Genomic DNA, 23,746 nt, shown 5'->3' with positions numbered 1-23,746 from the left:
GAAGGCGGGTACACAGAAATGATCTGGAGGGTCATTACAGAAGATGAGATTCGGTAAACTGTTTTTAATCATTTCTTTATTTGATACTTATGTATGCTTGAGTTAGTCATCTACTTGTAGTCAGCCAGGATGAGGGTTTGCTTGAGGACCAGCAATGCTTCTCGAGTGCCGGCCACGTCCAGGATATAGGCTTGGATCGTGACATAAACAAAAATCTCTTCTTAATTCGTTTAATATATATGGAATGTTCTAGCATAAGAAGTTGGAATATGACCACTCCCATAATTTAGATCAAATTATATTTAATCTGGTTCTACAATCATCAAGATGTTTTTCCTACTTCATATTTAATTGTGAACATTAATTTATAACTTATGAGAACCGATAATTTGAATCTTTCGTGCATGAGTTAGATAACTTCGTACACAAAAATTGTCTACTATATAAGTAATGAACACACATATTAACACAATAATTTATTCAAATAAAGACTTTAATACAATAAAAAATAAAAAAAATAGTCCTTACTTAGATTAACTGAAATAAAATATTATAACTCAACAACATGATTAATAGTATATCTCAACACAAACAACTACTAGGACAAAGATATATTAGTGTCTCATTAGCTCAATGGTGCCAACAATTTTCGTAAGATGATTACACGTCCTTGATATTGGGAGTATAAGCATCTTCAAAATAATAATTTTCTATCCGTATAGTAGAAAGGGATAGTCTAATCCTGCACATTTAGAAAAAAATATTCATCAATGTAATATGGTAAATGACATTAGTTATGTGAAAATAAAATATGATATTTCAAGTTCTTGTAACTCATTAAATTTTTCATTTTCTAAAAGACTTATACATTGAGAAACTACCTTCTTTAGGTGTGAAAAGATCAAAATTATCCATATTTATAAAAATGTTATCATGAGAGATTAGATGATCCTCTTTTCCATGCGAGTCCTCAAGTGTAGTCTTGTCTCCCTCTTTTGCATTGTCTATTTTCATTGGAGGAGCAACTTCGTGTAGGGCAAAGTTTGTAGTACTGCATACTCCCTCCTTGTCATTTCCACCTGCAAATTATGTGAAGATTTAATATTAAAAAGAAAATTAATGTAGCTAATAGTATTGATTATGTAAAAGAACTCAAACTAAATATTTACACATTAATTGTATAATTCTTGTGATCTATTCAGTGCAATCATTCAATGTTTTGTGGTGAATATAATTCTTGTGATTTATCTAGTGCATTCACAAAGAGATTTTATGGTGAAAAATACCTCTATTTAGTGTAAAATTGTATGTGGACATAGACTTAACATCATTGACCACCATTTATTCCTAAAAATAAGTGGATTTTAACTTATTTTCTAATATTTGTATATAAGTAAAATTATAATCTCAGATATATTAGTATATAGTTTTGACAAACTAGACAAGTGATGGTTATGATGGTAGGGGTGTGAGGTAGTAGATATGAGGGCTATGTGATTGATTGTGACATGTGCTGGAGAATGAATATTAGATAATTAGTATAGAATATCACTAATGTGATTGGATGATGGGTATTAGACAATTAGTGTAGAATGTCACTTATATTACTTGTTTTCCCTAATTCCGTAAGAGAAGTAGTTTTTCTTAGTTTTAACATACTTATTTTCCTTTTAAAAATATTATTTCCACAAAGTTTTACCAACCAAACATGAAAATAATTAAATGTTTATTTCCAAACCAGACACACACTAATTGTATAAATGTTGGAATTATCTCATGCATTTGTGTCACAACCCAACCCACCGGGCCGTGCGGACACCCACTCTAACACCTAAGTAGGAGAACCCTCATATACCAATAGTTAACACATGCGGAAAATTTTGAAAAAAAAATTGAAATAAAATATAATAAGAACCTTTAACACAATTTTAGTTTAAACTTGTAAAGAAATTAACCCCCCCAAAGATCTAGTCTAAACAGGTACAAGAGCTACTACGAGTAAAACTGGACATAATAAATAAAGACACAGCTCCCTCCATGCGGAAAGAAAGATAAAAGCTGCTGGAGATTTTCTTTGTCTTCACCTAATGAAACATCACCAACCTGTATCCAGACTATGTCAATAGACATAGCAAGAGTAGTATCAGTACAAAACACACATACTGGTAGGCATCATCGGTCAACCCGACGCCCACCACATAACATCAGAAACCAACTAGTATGATTATGAAATAAACCACTCACTTCTCCACCTTTACCCTCTCTCAAAATACCTCCGAATTACACTAGTACTCTAATTACTAACCACTTTCTCGATCAACCTAATTACCAGGTACTTGATCATAGCCTAACAATTCTAACACATAGAAAAGTCCCCAATACAACTACCAGCATTCCAACTAACCGCTCACGTCANATTGAAATAAAATATAATAAGAACCTTTAACACAATTTTAGTTTAAACTTGTAAAGAAATTAACCCCCCCAAAGATCTAGTCTAAACAGGTACAAGAGCTACTACGAGTAAAACTGGACATAATAAATAAAGACACAGCTCCCTCCATGCGGAAAGAAAGATAAAAGCTGCTGGAGATTTTCTTTGTCTTCACCTAATGAAACATCACCAACCTGTATCCAGACTATGTCAATAGACATAGCAAGAGTAGTATCGGTACAAAACACACATACTGGTAGGCATCATCGGTCAACCCGACGCCCACCACATAACATCAGAAACCAACTAGTATGATCATGAAATAAACCACTCACTTCTCCACCTTTACCCTCTCTCAAAATACCTCCGAATTACACTAGTACTCTAATTACTAACCACTTTCTCGATCAACCTAATTACCAGGTACTTGATCATAGCCTAACAATTCTAACACATAGAAAAGTCCCCAATACAACTACCAGCATTCCAACTAACCGCTCACGTCATACCCCTACTTCTTCTTCATATTACCCAGCCATGGACACATAGTACATTACGTCACGCTTTCTGACCACTACACACAAATCCCTTTCTCCAAGTGAAATCCACCTAAGCACTTACTTCACGTACACTACCCCCAGTTTTCACCTTTGCAACTCATGAACCACCCTTGTCAATTCAGATTCACTTAACAAAGAGATGCATAACGGGTTAAATCAACAAAGTACAACAACATAAGTAGATCATCATATTCATTTACAACTCCAAAAAACACATCAAATATCACTTACGAACCACGTTCAATTTCACAACCCTCAAGGTATACAATTATATAAAATCATTGGTCCTCTCATGGAACCCAAACCCAAACAGTTAGCATACCAAAACGTGGTACCCGATCAAATATTTATGCCAGAATGTGGAAACCGATCCCATAATTATGTCGTAACGTGGCAACCAATCCAAGTTAGTGTATCAGAACGCAACACACGATCCATTCAACAAGCCACAATCACAATCACAAGTATATTCTCAAGTTCATACAATCAAGTCATGATTCATGGCATTCATCATTCGCCTATCTCATTTAAAACAAGTGTGATCAATAATGCAACATTCACATACATACATGTCATAATGAAGCAAGAACAAACATACATCACACAATCATAGAATCAAAACCATCATCTACGACTACTCACCCACGTATGAATTCGGCCATACTTAACCCTAGTTCATCATCTAGGGCTTCTTTCTAGGATTTAACCATAATTTGTTCGATACACGAAGGCAGACAAATAATTCCTATCGTTGATCTACCTATATTACGTAGTGAGCACAGATTTATAACTACTCAATTCATAAACCTAGCCTACCTGGGTGCCAAGCGGCTGCACAGAGTTTTGGTCTTTGCTTCTTGTTTCTGGTATTCATGACGGTGATCTTGACTCGAAATCCATAATCCATTGACATCTTCACGCTAGAAATCTCTCCCTCTCATTTTCCTAGGCTCGCAATAGCTTTTTGGGGGTTTCTAAGGTGTTTTATGACTAAATTAGGTATTTTAGGGAGAAGGAGAAAATAAGATTTCTCATTATTTACATTTTGTCTCGCCTATCCCGCTACGGCGCCAACTTACCCCGCCCTGGCGCCACCGCCCTAGCGACATCTTGCCAGCCCTGCCGGGACAGTGGCCCAAAATTTCCCTAATTTTTTTTTTCTAATTAACAATGGTTCGGGTCATTACAATAGATACAAATTTACCCCTCGTTCGTCCCTGAATGATTAATACATGGATAATCACACGCCCTATTTTCTGGAGTACTTCCAAACTAACGAATAGGCCATCACGAAACCACGAAGAATGGTGACTTTTTTTCCAACTAGTTGACATGAGAAAGGTACTATACCCAAAGACTTAGAAGAAAATGAAGGCAGCACATGAAGAAATGAATGTGGTTAAACTACAGAGTTCGGCCCGCCAGGGCGGTAACCCTCCAGCTTAGGCAAAGTAATTGTGGCGAGGATCTCCCGCTAAGGTGGGAGATCAGGAAACAGTAAAGGGGAGAAAGGGGGGAAATTTCCCATTTCTCCCTCTCTACACACAAAACTCCCAAACTCTCTCAATTTGCTTTGTCCCGAATGTCGTTTTCACGGTAAATTATCATTCCTCGCGTTTTTTCAATTCACTATATACTTAAGTATTGTTGTATGTTGTTTAACAATAGATCAGAAATTGTATTTGGGGGTCATTTTTGAATTTGAACATAGCTTGCTTGATTTGGTAGGAAAACGTAGCATGAGTACTTCCCTTACGTCCCCAACGTCTCACGACGTTTTGGACGTAAGGATTTCGTAAAAAACAAGATTGAATCGGTACACAATGGGTGGGGGAAGTTGAAATGTCTTCTTGACATAAACTCAAATTTGGGCACTGTTTAGGGGTTTATTTGGTAGTATGATAGCATATTTAGATTCTAGGGTAGTTAATATACTCTGATCTGCTGGAATTCTATCGAAAAATGAGATTTTGGGACGAAGAGACACCATGATCGCTTCTGCTGTTCATCCCGCTGTGGTGGCCTTCATAATCCCACCTTAGCGGGATTTTGGCCGCTGTGGCGGGATATGCCAGACCAGTGGCTTGCATCCTTTAACTTGGAAATTTCTCTCCTCTCCCTTTAGCCTTAGCCTGTCTATTCCGATCGTGTTCTAACTTATATTTAACTTATTGTAGGCCCTCTAAATGGTAGGTCTAACTGAAGAAAACTTACCTTTCATTCGGTTACCCGATGTCGCGAGTCGGGAAAAGCATTATGACAATAGAAACACTGGATTCTGCTGGGAGAGAGGTTTCATCTTACTTAAGCTGGAGGAGAAGGCTCCTGCCTTTTATGCTCGCCTGATGAGTTCGGATGGGCTCCACTGACTGAGGCTCCCCCAAATGCACATTCCACTTGGGTGAGGTAGTTCTATGTCATCCTGCCTACTGTGCAATGGGAAGATCCTCACCCCATCATCCGTATTCGGGGAGTTGACATTCCCCTGAACTCCATTGCCATTAATGAGGCTCTAGAGGTGTTGGAGGTCTCGAATGCTGAGTACAAGGCCAAGCTGAGGGAGATAGATCTGGAACGGATGAGAGACACCCTAGTGGAGCCTGCTCGTCGGAACCGAGTCTATTGGGCCACTGCGGAGGGCATTACAACACGGATTGGTCGCCTGATTCTAAGATGTGGCTACACTTACTGACAAGGAGGTTCCGCCCGTCGGGCAACTTCACCGACGTGACCTTTCCTTGGGCATTGGTGGTGGCATGCGCTATACAGGGCATCAAGTTGAATGTGGGGGCGCAGATCATTTTGGAGTGGAAGATGTTCTACTGGGGTAACAAGAAGGCTTTCTTCCTACCGGGACTTATTGTTGTGTTGTGCAAGCGGGTAGGAGTGCCACCTTTTGACGCGGATGAGGTACTTCCTATGGATCCCTCCTTCACACTCTTTTGGTTAGAGCAGGTTCTACTTCCAAGAGTAAAAGGAGGAGAACGTGCAGGGCTAGCAATAGTAAGGCGGTCGTGGGTTCGGACGACGAGGCCCCACTCTCAGGTGCACGGGTCGAGGAGGATCTGTCTTTGCTGACTTCACCCTGATCCCGCACAGCACTACCCTAGAGGTCGAGATGCTCTGTCGTGAGCTATGCCAGGAGTGGATGAAGGGTCTGGAGAGGGATTGTTTGATGGTCCGGATATGAAAGATCGTGAGGACCATATTCACTTGCGTTGCCCCTGGTCAGGGGCTCCCCCGGGTCGAGAAAGGAGATTTCCAACACTTTACCTTCTTGGACGAGGCTGTGACAGGCCTTGTTCCTCTGAAGGATCTAGACTCAGATGTTCACACCACCCAGTCCGAGGGTTCTTGATTTGGCTTTCCCCCTTATTGGAATTGCACTTTTTGAACAACTTTGTTTTTATCTTTTGCTTTTCTTATATTTTTGTAAGCACATGGATGCTAGTTTTTCTGCCCTTTTCGTAGAAAAATGTGAATTACTAAGTTTTATAAACTATTCTCAATTGTTGAACACTGATAGAGTTGCAGGGGTCAGCCTGGATACCATTTGGGGTCGTTATCAGGAACTTGGAAAAACTAGAGAAGGTAGGTTGAGGTTCTGCCTCGCCTCACTCTGCTTTAGCGGGAGAAATCCCGCTCTGGCAGTACCACCCTGGCGGGAATAATCCCGCCCCAGCAGCCAAAACGAAAACAGAACCTCTGCAAAGATTTTTTTTTCTGGGATTTCTCTCTTTTCTAAATTGCACCAAGGTTCCCAGCTTAACTTAGGATTCTTAGAGTAACCCTCATAACTAGGATAATCATTGTTTTCTCCAAGTCAAACCTACAATATACGCACCAATCCGTTCTTGCTAGTTTAGCACCACAACCCACGCATCCCTAGGATACACCCAGACATTCACGCGGTTATTACACAAGCGCAAGACGCATTCAGATCTTCCTCACAAATCGACTCGAGATTTTATCTAAACCCCCACTTCGAATCTAGTTTGGGCCTTCTTTTCACAATGAGTTTTCACGATACTATTACATTTCATGTATTTTCAACAACTAGGCCAACATATTGCACGTAACAAGGTTCAGACACACATTTATAGTCCACATAATCACCTCATCACATTCAAGCAATTACAACTTCATATTTGTAGTTAGTTCAGACAGCAAGAATCACGTATTCACAGTTTCCAAGATACACACACAGTCAAGTCCAAATTATTAGTTAGTTCGCTCCATGGATAACCATTACCGATCATCCATGTATTTACACCGCCCCTAGGGTCAGATACCAATTGGAACCTTCTCGGTTCCAATTTACCTTGCTTGTGTTCCTTCAATTGTGACCACAACGTCCCGTCCATTTTATTGAGATACCAATTGGACTCAACTCATACCACAAGTGACACTTTCGTACGAAAGCAGAGAATGAGTGGAACAATTTCCTAGAATGCTTTCTAGCTTCTTGAAGACTAGATATGGACGTCAACACAACAATCCGCAGGAATCTAGTCCACATTTTGCTCTTGTAATAGGAGACCGGTAACCAAGGCTCTGATACTAATTTGTCACGACCCAACCCACCGGGTCGTGCGGCCACCCACTCTAACACCTAAGTAGGAGAACCCTCATATGCCAATAGTTAACACATGCGGAAAATTTTGAAAAAAAATGGAAATAAAATATAATAACAACCTTTAACACAATTTTAGTTAAGACTTGTAAAGAAATTAATACCCCCAAAGAACTAGTCTAAACAGGTACAAGAGCTACTACGAGTACAACTCGACATAATAAATAAAGACACAGCTCCCACCATGCGGAAGGAAAGATAGAAGCTGTTGGAGATTTTCTTCGTATTCACCTAATGAAACATCACCACCAACTTGCATCGAGACTATGTCAAAAGACATAGCAAGAGTAGTATCAGTACAAAACACACGTACTGATAGGCATCATCGGTCAACCCGACGCCCACCACATAACATTAGAAACTAACTAGTAAGATCATGAAATAAATCACTCGCTTCTCCGCCTTTACCCTCTCTCAAAATACCTTCGAATTACACTAGTACTCTTACTACTAACCACTTTCTAGACCAACCTAATTACCAGGTACTTCATCAAATCCTAACCATTCTAACACATAGACAAGTCCCCAATACAACTACCAGCATTCCAACTAACCGCTCACGTCATACCCTTATTGTCACACCTCGAGCCTACACCCCGTACGTGGTCGGACTCGAGAACCAGTGCTGCCCCCAAATGAACCCTTGTCCCGGCTTATTTGCTAATCGGAAGACTTAAACACAAGAAAAAGTCTCAAAGGATAACTCATGCAAATATCTTTAAGGAATATTAAACTTAGCCAAAATGGCAACTCAAGTCTCAACCATTAAAATAGGAAATAGAAAACTCAAGAACTAACTTCTGACTGTCTATAAAGCCTCTAAAACAACAGAGATGGATGTCGGGATAAGACCCCCGATCATCCTAACAAATGAAATACTAAAAAGCAAATGATACCCTCCGGAAAGTATGGAGGCTCACCAACTGACTCTGAATGCTCAACTGGATCAACGAGGCGCTGGATAATGATCCTAGTTACCTATGTCTGCATATATTAAGATGCAGGCCAATTGGCATAAGTACGTTGAATGTATGAGTATGCGAGGGAAATTCTATAACAAGACATAAGGTTGAAAGGAACTGAAGAACTTACCTGGCCCAACTCAACTCAACTTAATTGAACTCATTTCAATATAAAGCAGTATAAAACAAGTGAAATATAAAGAAAAGTTATTTAAAACATGTATGTCACCTCTGTGTATTTGGAAATACAATAATACTCTGTGTGTATGCAAAGAAACACTATAAATCAGAAATGTATGTAAAAATACAAATAAACTGTGTATATAAAAAAACAATTACTTCTGTGGGAGTTTCTCTAACCAAAAACTATCACGTAAGAGTTATTGTGATGATACAACGTTTAGCCTCACGCTGTCAGGGTCGTCTTATACCTTGCCGAGGGTATAGAACCTGAACTACTAAGTGGATCCACTAGTCTATGCCAAAAAACACTAAAGAATCATCTAAAAAGTGTGACCCTTTTTCTACCCATGGTGGCTACATGGTTTATGGGGGCTATGAGTTGTCTGAACTCTCCCCCATATCGATTCTCAATACTACTCCTAAAAAATGATACTGGCACTTATGTTTAAAACATACTTCTTTCTGTGATTTGAGATAATTGCTCAGAAACTTAGCTCAAAGGCTATCTTGAAATCAAAGTTTCCTCTTTTGCTTAATTGTGAAAGCACTTACTCTTTTCTGAAAATTAGCTCAAAGGCTCTTTGGAAATCAAGGTTTCTTTTTCTTGTTTAAATGTGAAAACATTTTAACTCTTTGGGAATACATAGTCCCCATATACTTGGAAGAAATGAACTTCAACTTTACTCTTTACTCAACTCAAATCTCATGTCTTAAAACAAAGTTAAATCAATTGTAAAAGACTTTTGGAAGACTCTATGAACTTCTATTGACTTGGCTCTTAACTTCTCTTGACTTAGACTCTTAACTCATCCTTGAATTGAATTATGGATTCAAGGATTGAGATTTTTGATAGGTAAGATCTCATGATGTTTATGAGTGTTTTTAGATAGTTAAACACGAGAAAATATCAAGAAATCACTGTATGGAAGCAAGTCCGCGACGCGGAGATGCATTTAATCATTTGGTTGCGAAATAAATTTTGAGGCAGAACGGTGTGTGACCGCTCTGTGACGTGAAGACAACTTTTTCAATCCTGAGGAATAGGTTCGCGACGCGGACCTGGTACCCATATTTGCCCGACTTGTTCCTTCTTTATTTTCTGACCCCCAATTCGCCTTAACTCAGTTCTTTTCCTCAAATTCTCTTTAGATTCAGATACCCAGCATATGTACACAAGAATATAATCAAATACAATTCTAAAATCGACCTTAAACTCTCAAGAAATCCTCAATCTCATCCCAAATTAAAGAACGAAAGTAAATTGAAGAACATACATCAAGAACAAACATTCAACTTTTAGGACGAATTCATGTTGAATTAAACATGTTTAGTGCGTGGGTGAACGAACCCAATGCGGTGTAAAATCACATACCTCGTAGGGATCACCCCTTGACGAAATCCACAAACAATTCTTGAAGAACTTGACCATTCTTTCTCCTTCTCCTCCTTTCTCTTCTTCTTTTCACTTTTCTAAAACCCTAACTCAATATCGTAAAAGCATAAACTGAATCCTATCAGTTTAGACCCCAATTAATTACCAAAAATGAAATTAAGTCATGGGGTATGTAAAATACCATAATGCCCTTCTAAAATATGGATCAGACTTTCCTTATTTGAACATCCCAACTTCAAATGGGCATATCTCACTCATACGAACTCAGAATCGTGCAAACTCGGCGGCGTTGGAAAGATAATTCCAAGATCTTTCCTACGGTTTCTAGAAGAACACCTAACTCATTTTGAGCTAGCAGTTATGATCGTTTTAAGTTGACCAAAAACCCAAACTTAACATAACTTAACAAATTTCCAGATTTTTCATTCTTTCCAAAAACAACTCTTTCTAATTCTAGTTCTTTCTAGTTCTTTCAAAATGCGAGGTGTTACACTTACTTCCTCTTCATATTACCCAGCCATGGACACATAGTCCATTACGTTACACTTTTTGACCACTACACACAAATCCCTTTCTCCAAGTGAAATCCACCTAAGCACTTACTTCACGTACACTACCCCCACTTTTCACCCTTGCACTTCACGAACCACCCTTGTCTATCCGGATTCACTCAACAACGAGATGTATAACGGGTTAAATCAACAAAGTAGAACGACATAAGTAGATCATCATATCCATTTACAACTCTGGAAAACACATCAAATATAACTTACGAACCACATTTAATTTCACAACCCTCAAGGTATACAATTATATCAAATCATCGGTCCTCTCATGAACCCAAACCCAAACAGTTAGCATACCGGAACGTGGTACCCGATCAAATATTTATACCAAAACGTGGCAACCGATCCCACAATTATGCCGGAACATGGCAACCAATCCAAGTTAGTGTGTCGGAACGCAACACCCGATCCATTCAACAAGCCACAATCACAATCACAAGTATATTCTCAAGTTCATACAATCAAGTCATGATTCATGGTATTCATCATTCGTCTATCTCATTTACAACAAGTGTGATCAATAATGCAACATTCTCATACATACATGTATCATAATGAAGCAAGAACAAACATACATCACACAATCATAGAATCATAACCATCAGCAACAAACTACTCACCCACGTATAGCATGTAAGAATGAATTCGTCCATACTTAACCCTAATTCATCATCTAAGGCTTCTTCCTAGGATTTAACCATAATTCATTCGGTTCACGAAAGCCTACGCATAATTCCTACCGTTGATTTACATATATTATGCAGTGAGCACAAATTTATAACTACTCAATTCATAAGCCTAGCCTACCTGGATGCCAAGCAGTTGCATGGAGTTTTTGTCTTTGATTCTTGGTTTCGAGATTTGTGACGGTGATCTTGACCGAAAATCCGCAATCCATCGATATCTTCACGCTAGAAAACTCTCCCTCCCTTTTTCTCAAGCTTGGAGCAGCTTTTTGGGGGTTCTAAGGTGTTTTTCGACGAAATTAGGTATTTTAGGGAGAAGGAGAAAATCAGATTTTGCGTTATTTACATTCTGTCTCGCCTATCCCGCTCTGGCGCCAACTTACCCCGCCCTGGCTCCGCCACCCTAGCGACATCTGGCCCGTCCTGGCGGTACAGTGGCCCAGAATTTCCAGAATTTTTGTTTTTTCTAATTAACAACAGTTCGGGTCGTTACAATTTGTTAGGAGTTGATTAAAATACCTGTATCTAGTGTGAAATCAGCAGCAGTCACAAACTTAACCTTGTTTGTCAAGTTTACACTCATTTCTTTTTCTCCATAATTGTCGTCATAAGGAAATCCCTTCTCCATATGAGCATTCTTATTATTCTCGATTTCTAATGATTGTGAAATGGGGACTTGCTTCATATTTTCTGCAAAAATAAATGAAGTCAATGTATAAATATTTTTTAAAATACTTTATTTATCTTAATTTTATATGATAGACATGAAATTTAAGAAACAAATAAATACTTTCAAGAATTATGATCCAAAATTTCCTTAAAATTGTTACGTGGTTATAAATTATTTCATCGAACATAAACTAAAATTTTAAAATTAAATTATTTTCAAATATTGAGATGCATCATTATTTTTAGAATAAACTGAAAAAAGTATATCGGGTAAAATGGAACAAAGAAAATAATAATAATCATACCATGGAACTAAAACATTTTCTTTTGGATTAAAAGTTAATTACTAAAAACTATAGATGCAATCACTAACTATATAAAACGCGTAGCTTATTGAATGTGATCGTTAAGAGCATGCTTGCTTGGCTAAATTAAATCCCTTCATTGTATGAAAAATTGATGGTCAATTCTTTGTTCTTGGCCAAGGTTAAGACCACATGATCATTGATTTCCCCTATGCTTTGTCTTTAGGAACAACATTTTGGAGCTCCAAGTTTACAAAGCTTGTATTCTCTACTTCTTGAAATAATGGTGACATCAAGTGAAGGACATCTATCGAGACATTGGAGGAAGAAAGCATGTCGAATTTTGAAGATCTTGAACATTCTTTTCCTACACAAATGATGTGTCATTGATAAAAATAACTAAAGATAATGCTCATGCAATATAGCTAATAGTTTTGTTTAACTTAAATTCTAGTGATATAAAAATATTTACACAATCACGTTTGTCATGAAATAGTTATAGGTATATTGTTATCAATATAAATATCACCTTTATAATAGGTTAAAATTTACCAAGTGAATAAAAATATTTTCGTTGTATATACAGTTCAAATCCATTTTTATTAGTACATAATGTGGGAAAAAGATTTACAATACATAACACAAACAAAACTTTCACATACTGAAATGTATGAATTTTGTGGACTATTAAATTCATTGTTCATATATGATGGTAATAATAATCAAATAAAATAAAAAACTTACAAAAAAGGATTAAGCTAGTGATCGATCACTTACCTACACTTTGTGAAAATTCCGAGTCCAACTCATTACTTTTGTTCAGGCGAGCAAACACTTTATTTTCACCCTATTTTACCTTGTCCAATTCCTGGTGGAGAACAACTACCAATTCATGGCAATCTAAATTTGTAATTCTTTCAGTTTCTTCTTTCTGAACCAATGATCGCATCAGTACATCATCATTAGAGAGATTGGAGGAAGAATACTTATCAAATGATTTATGGTTCGGAAGATCTTTAAGGTTATCCATTGAGTGAACCTGCTTGGATTTAACATCATTATAGTAATTGTGATTGTCCAACTTCATGGGATTGTTTATGTACCACTAAAATTTTAATAACCTACCACAAACTCACTTGTTTCTTTGAGCTCGATCATTTCACACATGAGTGCCACTTCATTTCCTAAATGTAGTTCACCATTGTTTTCTTTCTGTTTCGTTGTTGTATGCTCTGAGTTTGAAGATTCTTTTTTTCTTTTCTTGGAAGGACGTTTTGGAGATCCAATCTTGATTTAATTCAAGATAACTTTATAAGAATGATTGTAACAATAAAAAATATATATTTGTCAAATAATTAAACATCTTACCTTAATCTCTTTTACCATATTTGTTTCTGAATCGACTTCTACTTCCATTTTCTCGTAACCATCTAAGATATATCTACACACATCTATAACAGATCAACATATGAAACATTTTCTCATATGATACTAAACCTACAACACAACAATTCTTTTCATTAGATTACAATATTTATTAAATGATTTAAATGTTGTACACTATTATCTTGCACTAACAAATTATTAACTACTCTGCTAGACAAATTCAATAAGATAAGTATGCTAACACAAATTAAGCAACTAAAATAATTATAATAGATAAGAGGCCTCATGATATAATGTAGAAACTTTAACGGAACTATCTAGAAAAACATCTCCTAAACCAAAGTGTAGACAAATCATAGAAAAACTACTATAAAACTATCATTTAACTTTTGCATTTTATAAAATATTACATGCCTTATTTTTAAGATTACAAAACTCATATTTTATAGACTCTTAGTTGTAAGTATACTTTAAATTCCATGATAGTGTAAATAAGACACTATCCAAATGATGAATTAAACTTAAACTCATTGTCACAACTAGCTTAGTGATTGATTAGTTATCTCTTATTTTCTTGACTTATCATTTTTTTAGCTCCTCATCAATAATTTATAGAATCAAGATATAGAAAAAAAAAACTAATAATTTAAGTTATATGCAAGAAATAAGATAATAATATTAGTTACCTTGTCACATTGACCATTAGGGCTCTTTTCACATGTCCAATCGTCCAAGATATCATGATATTATTGATTAAGTCTGAATGGATCGACTAAATCATCTCCCTATGATTTGAGTCCATAGCAAAGTATTTGGAAGAGTTAACCGTCTCATAATTATGATCAAACCTTGACTTATTAAATCTATAGATAAGCAATCTAGGACACTAAATGTACTAACCTTGTTTAATTTTACGGTATAAATATTAGTTTCACCTGCTAAAGGTACAATTGCAAAGCTAACATTAGATAGGGCTATGACCTCCACATTAATCAATCTCCTCTTCCTCCCGGTGAGTTGATGGGGAGTTAATTCAGACTCATTCTGCTATAATAGAAAACTTTTGATCAAAATTTCTTGTCATACTTGATTGTGTTTTAAATAAACACTAATTTATAAACTAGCATATCATATTTACTTTTTGTGACAAGAAAACTACCTAATTTTAAGAATTACAAATTTTATTTTGATTGTTATATGCGTATAGATATCTTTTGGATGACTTTATAATATAAAGTTTTATTTACATTATTTGTATATATAAGTTAAACACTTTTGCAGAATAAAAGGAATAATAAAAATTTGATGATATAAAACAATTTGCACTATATTATATCTGAATGTCCATATAAACAAAATGAGCCTCTAGGTTAAAGATATATATACTCACAATCTATCTATATATAATAGGAGAAGAAAAAGTGCCACGTGTCAACACCACAAAAAATGGGCTTTTTAAATAATTATAAATTATTAATTATATGTATTATAATTAAATAATAAATTACTAATATTATTTATTTTAAAAAATGAAAAAATAAGAATTTTTTTTACTGTTTTTCAAAATTAAAAAAAAATTAAAATAGTAAAAATTGAGGGTAATTTATTTATTTTAAAATTCAAAATATAAAAATCAACACGATAGTCATGTGAGAATTTTAAGAAATAAGTTGGCATCAATTTAAAAAATATTAAAATTAATTTACAATCTGAAAATAAAAATAAAATTATGCAAACACGGGAAAAAGAAAAGAACTGAGCTTTTTACTGTTTTCTAAAATTCAATTTTTTTTAATAGAGAAAACTACATTATATTCTTCCTAGAAAAGTGCTCCTAAATAATAGGGATACATTAAAAGAATAACTGAATCTTCTGTATTACGATTTACGGTAGAGAAAATGCTCGTAAATCATAGGTATTTTATCAAAAATAAAATATAATAAATAAATTTAAATAATAATTATAAAACAGAAGTTAAAAACTATTCTTAGGGAAATGGGGTAGTTAGGTTTTCCTTCTTATTTTTATATTTAGTAAATTCTATCCATACAACAATACAACATGTCTTATCTAATGAAATAAAGAACAAAATTGAATTAAAATAAAATAATCTATTATTAAAAAATAATAATGATTTTAAGAAAAATAAAAGAAAGATAAACATGGATTTTCGTAGGAAAAATGGGAAAGTTTTTTTTTCCTTATTTTTTAATTTATTAAACTCTATCCATTGTTGCCTTATTTAATAAAATAAATAAACAATTTTAAGTTCAAAAAAATAAGAAGAGGAAATCACGTCCTTTAAAAATATAAATCTCAAAATTAGCCACCACAAAATACCTAAATAATTAATTTAAAATTGAAATTTCAAATAATAACTAACTTTATCTCTAAATCAATGGTATTTGATCTAGAAAAAAAATATTGAGTAATGAGTAAATTTAAAAAATGATTTATAAAAAAACAGAAGTTAAAAACTATTCGTAGGGAAATGGGATGGTTACTTTTTTAAAAAAATTTATTAAATTTTATCCATACAACATATCTTATTTAATAAAAGAAAATTTTAAAAAATAATTTTTTTTAAAAAAAGATGATTAGAACTGTGAATTTTCATAGGGATAATGGGAAAGTGTTTTTTTTCCTTTTAATTTATTAAATTATATCCATTGTTGCTTTATTTAATAAAAGAAATAAACAACTTTCAGTTAAAACAAAAAGAAGGGAAAAAAGACCACGTCCTTTGAAAAAATAAATCTCAAAATTGGCCACCATAAAATATCTAAATAATTAATTTAAAATTTAAATTTCAAATAATAACTAATGTTATCCCTATTAATAAATATAAACTTCATAATCAACATCTTTAAAAAATAATTTTAAGAAAATTAAAGAAAGATAAACATGGATTTTCGTAGGAAAAATGGGAAAGGTTTTTTTCTTTATTTTTTAATTTATTAAACTCTATCCATTGTTGCCTTATTTAATAAAATAAATAAACAATTTTAAGTTCAAAAAAATAAGAAGATGAAATCACAACAAACAACAACAACAACATACCCAGTGAAATCCCACTAGGTGGGGTCTGGGGAGGGTAGAGTGTACGCATACCTTACCACTACCTCGTGGAGGTAGAAAGAAGATGAAATCACGTCCTTTAAAATTATAAATCTCAAAATTAGCCACCACAAAATACCTAAATAATTTATTTAAAATTCAAATTTCAAATAATAACTAACTTTATCTCCAAATCAATGGTATTTGATCTAGAATAAAATATTGAGTAATACGTAAATTTAAAAAATGATTTATAAAAAAACAGAAGCTAAACACTGTTCGTAGGAAATAGGATAGTTACTTTTTTTAAAAAAAAATTATTAATTTTATCCATACAGCATTTCATATTTAATAAAAGAAATAAAAAAGTTTCAATCAAAATAAAATATAAAATAATGTAATAATAAAATGATAAATTTTAAAAAATAATTTTTTTAAAAAAAGATGATTAGAACTGTGAATTTTCATAGGGAAAATGGGAAAGTTTTTTTTTTTCCTTTTAATTTATTAAATTCTATCCATTGTTGCTTTATTTAATAAAAGAAATAAACAACTTTCAGTTTAAAAAAAGAAGGAAAAAAAAGACCACGTCCTTTAAAAAAATAAATCTCAAAATTGGCCACCATAAAATATGTAAATAATTAATTTAAAATTTAAAAATTTCAAATAATAACTAACTTTATCCCTATTAATAAATATAAACTTCATAATCAACATATTTAAAAAATAATTTTAAGAAAAATAAAAGAAAGATAAACATGGATTATTGTAGGAAAAATGGGAAAGTTATTTTTTTCTCTATTTTTTAATTTATTAAACTCTATCCATTGTTGCCTTATTTAATAAAATAAATAAACAATTTTAAGTTCAAAAAAAGAAGAGGAGGAAATCACGTCCTTTAAAAATATAAATCTCATAATTAGCCACAACAAAATACCTAAATAATTCATTTAAAACTCAAATTTCAAATAATAACTAAATTTATCTATAAATCCATGGTATTTGATCTAGAATAAAATATTGAGTAATAAGTAAATTTAAAAAATGATTTATAAAAAAAAGAAGTTAAAAACTGTTCGTAGGGAAATGGGATAGTTACTTTTTTTAAAAAAAAATTATTAAATTTTATCCATACAACATTCCTTATTTAATAAAAGAAAGAAAAAAGCTTCAATCAAAATAAAAAATAAAATAATTTAAAAATAAAAAGATAAATTTTAAAAAATAATTTTTTTTAAAAAAAAAGATGATTAGAACTGTGAATTTTCATAGGGAAAATGGGAAAGTTTCTTTTTCCTTTTAATTTATTAAATTCTATCCATTGTTGCTTTATTTAATAAAAGAAATAAACAACTTTCAGTTAAAAAAAGACCACGTCCTTTAAAAAAATAAATCTCAAAATTGGCCACTATAAAATATCTAAATTTCAAATAATAACTAACTTTATCCCTATTAATAAATATAAACTTCAGAATCAACGTCTTTAAAAAATACTTTTCTTAACAACAGCATCCACATTCTTATGCCACTCTTCAAAATACAAATTCAAACATTTATTTAACAAAAAATATATTCAAATAAAAATCTAGATTTGATTACACTCATAGAAAAATTGAGGGGACATATAGTAGTGTATTGTTTATTTATATGCCCTCTTTCTTAATTGTTTGATGTGAAATTGTTTTGTTTATGATTAAAGGAGAATAATCACCATCCTCTCCAATGAAACAAGGAAGAAGAATAAATTGAGATAGAGAAATGGAGGAATTCTGAAGAATTTTATGGCAGTGGACCATGTATGTCATATTTTAATTTTTTTAGTACATAAATTACTACCGTAATAATTCTTTCATCGATTTAGTGATTTTGCATTACATCTAATATATTTTTTTATATGCAGATTTTGTGTTATATGCCCTCTTTCTTAATTGCTGATGTTTGATGTAAAATTGTTTTGTTATGATTGAAGGAAATTGACCACCATCCTCTTCAATGCAACAAGAAAAAATAATAAACTGTCGATAAAGAAATTGTGGAATTATGAAGAATTTTATGGCATTAGACCATATATGCCGTCTTTCAATATTTTTAGTACATAAATCACTACTACAATAATTGTTTCATCAGTTTAGTAATTTTGCATTACATTTAATATATTTTTTATATGCAGATTGTGATGGTATACTATGAGCTATGCCACTATATTATTTTCTTTGTCTACTATTACAGGGTGAACTCAATCAAGTAGTATTCTGTAATGTTATTATTTTGAATTTTTTATTTGTTCGTTTTTATTTTTGATAGAAAATGAATACATTTTACCAAATAAATTAAAACAAATATAAATTTTATAATAATGGAGTTGACATTTTCAAATTGCTAATTTTGGTTGTCATTTATAAACTATTACTATATTGAAAGTATTGCTCATATCATTATGGTTATTTGATTTATTCTCACAATATTCTCCTCTCTTTATTCGTTAGTTCATGTTTAGTTGATTCTTCAAATTCTTCATTTTTTAGAAACTTTCTCAATTTTAATTTTTTTATTTTTTATATGCAAATATTGATGATCATACTACAACAAATTATGTGAGTATTGTTTTTGGTTACTATGACAATGTGAACGCGAACAAGGAGTGAACAAGTAGTATATTTTTATTTTGTTGGTTTGATGCTTAATTTTTAATTAGTCGAGTAATTAGTATGTTGATTTTGTTTCTTTGATACTTTCTAATTAGTTCAGTTGATGCTTCCAAGTTCTAATTTATATTGCGATTTAATTTATTATATTGCAAATAATGCTCAAACTGTTAATAATTTATAGATTTATTTTATGTCTTCAATTATTCTCTAATATATATTTCTGTTATTATTTAAATTATTATTATATTGAAAATAATGCTCAAACTGTTGCACACAATATATATTAACTAAATCACCAAGATTTGTATATGTATTATCTAAATATAACAACTTTTTAAGCATCAAAATCTCTTATCAATAATTATTGCAAACTGTTAATTTTTGTTGATTCTTTTTCTTCTTCTTTTTTTATAATCTTTAATAATTTTTAATAATTTTTTCTGACACAGTGAGTGGTGTGTGAATTCGGTGGATTTGAATTTTTATTTTTATTTTGATATATTGTTAGTCGCTTATTATCTACACATATTTAATGTATACCATTTATTTTATAATATTATTTACTAATAAGTTAAATTTTGAAATTGTCAAGAAATCAATATTTCATTATATTTAGCAGGGATCTTTATTTCATGGCAAAAAGTATTTATCCTTGGTTAATAAATATGCCTACTTCATGGGCTAAACTGGTCTTTAAGATGACTCAGTACAGTCCTAAGATTGGATGTAAGGTGGTGTATTGGAAGCATCTCTCTGAGGGTTCTTTCAAATGTAACACAGATGGAGCTTGCAAAGGCAATCCTGGTCCAAGTTCAGGTGCCTATTGTGTTAGAGATGCTGCAGGAAGATTCATCTATGCTAAGGCTAAAAGGGTGGGGTACGGTACTAACTTGGTAGCAGAATTAAAAGCTTTTCGGCTAGGATTGGAATACTGCACTTCTCAGAATCTACTGCCTCTCACTATGGAAACAAATTCACTTTCTGTTAAAAAGATATTAGATGGCTTATGGGAGATTCTTTGGAATGTGCTTATGGATGTAAGGAAGATTTGGAGATTAATGGAAGGAGTTCCAGTGGTGGTGGAACATGTATATCGAGAAGGAAACAAGCTGGCTGATTTTTTAACTAACGGAATTTTTTCTTTTGCAGATACTGATAGTAGAACATATGCTAACATTCAAGAGCTACCAAGAGATGCAAGAGTAATATTAAGCATGGACAGAGCCCAGGTTCCAAACCTAAGAATAAGAAAGTTACAAAATGGAACCTAAAATTAACAAAGATTGGCGAATTAAACAATCGAGGTAATACAATACAAGCAAGTGAACTATCTGAACTACGATAGGAATAGGAATATGAAATTGGAAGAGAAACAAGAAATAAAACAGCAGAAATACAGAGGCAAGACAGTAAAGATGACAATACCTGGATGTTGATAATGATTAATGGGAGCTACTTAAGAAGGCAACACCATTGACTTGCATTAGGAGGCAGATCGAGATTGATGGACACATTTGCTTTCCCCTGGCGGCAGTGATATCAACTCCTCGTTGAGCTCAGCCTATCATGGAAGGAAAGTGAAGTAGAAATTTGTTAGTGAAAAACTTACAAGATAATAAAAATGCAAGATTACAATTGAAATAAAATGAAGAAACAGAAATCTCTTCAGGCTGAGGCGCGGATATCTCGCTCTCTTTAAGGAGATTCAAGCCCACTGCAGCAAATGTTTTCACCGGTCTAGCAGTAGTCCTTCTTGACTTGTCCCCTCCAGGATACAACAGCCTAATCACAAAATATAACTCAACAACTCTGGACAAGAGTTGAGTCCAAAGCTCCACAAAAAGAACACCTCCCTTCAACTAATAAGAATTCTCTTTTTGACAAACCTTATGCACTCTATATTTTCTTATGTATTGTGTGTTTTAAACCAAATGAAGACCACCACTATTTATACTACAAGAAGTCTTCCTAGCAATGAATAGGAAGATAAAGGGGTAGTAAATAGTGAAGATAATGGTCTTAGGAGTTACATAAGTTACAAAGAATAATTGGGAATAAAGAGTGAGGAAGTAATGGTCATAGTTGACCACTACACACGTTCTGCTAGAAAGCCACAACAGACAACAAGAATGGCCAACGTTCACATCAAACTTAATCAGCAATGAGATGTGACAATTAAGCCAAATTCAATGGCTAAAAGAGTAATGCACCATGCTGAGTAATTAAGGTATAATGGTCTAAATTCTGACAGGTATGAAGCCATGGAGTTGGAGACAGAACTTCAACATAATTTTAAAAAATATTAAAATGCTCCTAAAACCAACAATCCCCCACTCATTTTGATATTAACCAAGAGAGTCTATCAGTTGAAGGAAGACTATTATGCATAATGAAAGTGTGCTCTGCATTGAACCTCCACTTAGTGAAGCAGTCACTTTTACTCCAGAGTCGTAGTGGTCTCAGACTTGAACTATGACTGCTTAAGGGAAATAAAATATCACTGCTCACACATAATAATCAAGGTGTTGACATGAGCTTTAATGCCAGCACGTTATGGCCATGTGCTATCCCGGTTTCATGAGTGCTTTTGAGAATAAGCCCAATTCTCATAGGAAGCGACCTACTTCCACACATCACATAGGTGAAATCTGTCGAGAGTGCTCCTGTAAGCTTAACACTCCACCCATACGGGCTACAGGTATTCATTAAGAGTTTTATCAACTCAACCTTCACAAACTACAGGAAACAATGCACTCACATCATAGGGAGGGAATAAAAAGATAGTGCATTTTTCACAACAAGTCATCATATGATTAGTTTTTCCCTTTGAACCTGGTTATAGGATCTCTAGTCCCCAGGTTGGGTTTCCTCATATATGACTCAATGATTTATAGGCTTCAATTCCATCCCTCTCGATGTTCTCTAGACTTTTTCTCTTGTTAAGGCCTTAGTAAGAGGATCCGCAAGATTATCACAGGATTTGACATAATCAACATTAATGGTACCATTTGTCAAATATGATCTTACATTACTGTGTTTCCTCCTTATAGGTCTGGATTTACCATTGTAATAACGATTTTGAACTCTACCAATCGCAGCGGTGCTATCACAATGAATTAAAATAGGAGGAATTGATTTTTCAAAATAAAGTATTTGAAATAACAAATCTCTTAACCAATTCTCTTCCTCACTAGCTGAAGCTAAAGCAATTAGTTCAGCCTCCATGGTAGAGTTAGCAATAATAGTTTGCTTTTTTGATCTCCAACAAACAACACCACCACCTAAAGTAAAGACATAACCAGTGGTAGAACAGGAATCACCTGATAAAGTGTTCCAATCTGCATCACAAAAGCCTTCAAGTACAGCAGGATATTTTTTATAGAACAAACCACAATTTTTCGTTCCAATTAAATATCTCATAACTCTTGTTACAACATGCCAATGTTTATTACCTGGCTTGCTTGTAAACCTACCAAGTACTCCTACTGCATATGCAATATCAGGCCTAGTGCAATCAGTCACATACCTCAAATTTCCGATTATGCTAGCATATTCCTTTTGATTTATTACATCATTTTCACTTTCAACAGGAAATAAGTGAACACTTGAATCAAAAGGAGTTGCAACATGCTTGCAATCAAGAAAGTTATATTTTTTCAATATTTTCTCAACATAATGTGACTGGTCAAGGAAAATTCCATCACATGTTCTTGTTATTTTTATTCCAAGAATAAAATTTGCCTCACCAAGATCTTTCATATCAAAATGGCTTCTAAGAATATTCTTAGATTCATCAATAACATTCATGTTGGAGCCAAAGATCAATAAATCATCAACATATAGGCAAATAATCACATGTGAATTATTCCAAGACTTATGATATATGCACTTATCACACTTATTTGTTTTAAAACCATTTTCAATCATGCAGGAATCAAATTTTTCATGCCATTGCTCAGGTGCTTGTTTCAAGCCATATAGGGATTTAGTAAGTTTACATACTTTGCTTTCTTGGCCTGTTTCAACAAAAGACTCGGGTTGATCCATATAAATTTCCTCATTTAGGTCTCCATTAAAAAAAGCAGTTTTTACATCCATTTGATGAATTTGCAAATCAAAAATTGCAGCCATAGCAATTAAAAGTCTTATGGATGTAATTCTTGTTACCGGTGAAAAAGTATCAAAAAATTCTAGGCCTTGTAGTTGTTTAAAACCTTTTGCAACTAGCCCAGCCTTGTATTTATCAATAGATCCATCCGGTTT

General features: G+C 33.5%; 1 long non-coding RNA gene across 2 annotated transcripts; it reads right to left on the bottom strand.

Annotated features, from left to right (window-relative positions):
* Positions 1-13,770: 13,770 nt before the first annotated feature.
* Positions 13,771-21,068, bottom strand: LOC125869107 (uncharacterized). Of its 2 annotated transcripts, none has more exons than XR_007446776.1 (4): positions 20,909-21,068; positions 14,678-14,824; positions 14,464-14,562; positions 13,771-13,832 (listed from the first exon to the last, which is right to left on the bottom strand). It is a non-coding gene; the product is annotated as an uncharacterized LOC125869107 (long non-coding RNA). The 2 variants fall into 2 exon arrangements; XR_007446775.1 differs by having other exon boundaries at positions 14,678-14,821.
* Between the last annotated feature and the right edge of the window lie 2,678 nt (positions 21,069-23,746).

The sequence above is a fragment of the Solanum stenotomum genome, chromosome 6 (assembly GCF_019186545.1).
Source record: "Solanum stenotomum isolate F172 chromosome 6, ASM1918654v1, whole genome shotgun sequence".
Lineage (NCBI taxonomy): Eukaryota > Viridiplantae > Streptophyta > Magnoliopsida > Solanales > Solanaceae > Solanum > Solanum stenotomum.
The sequence above is the reverse complement of the archived record's forward strand: the minus strand, read 5'-3'. Positions and strand labels throughout refer to the sequence as shown.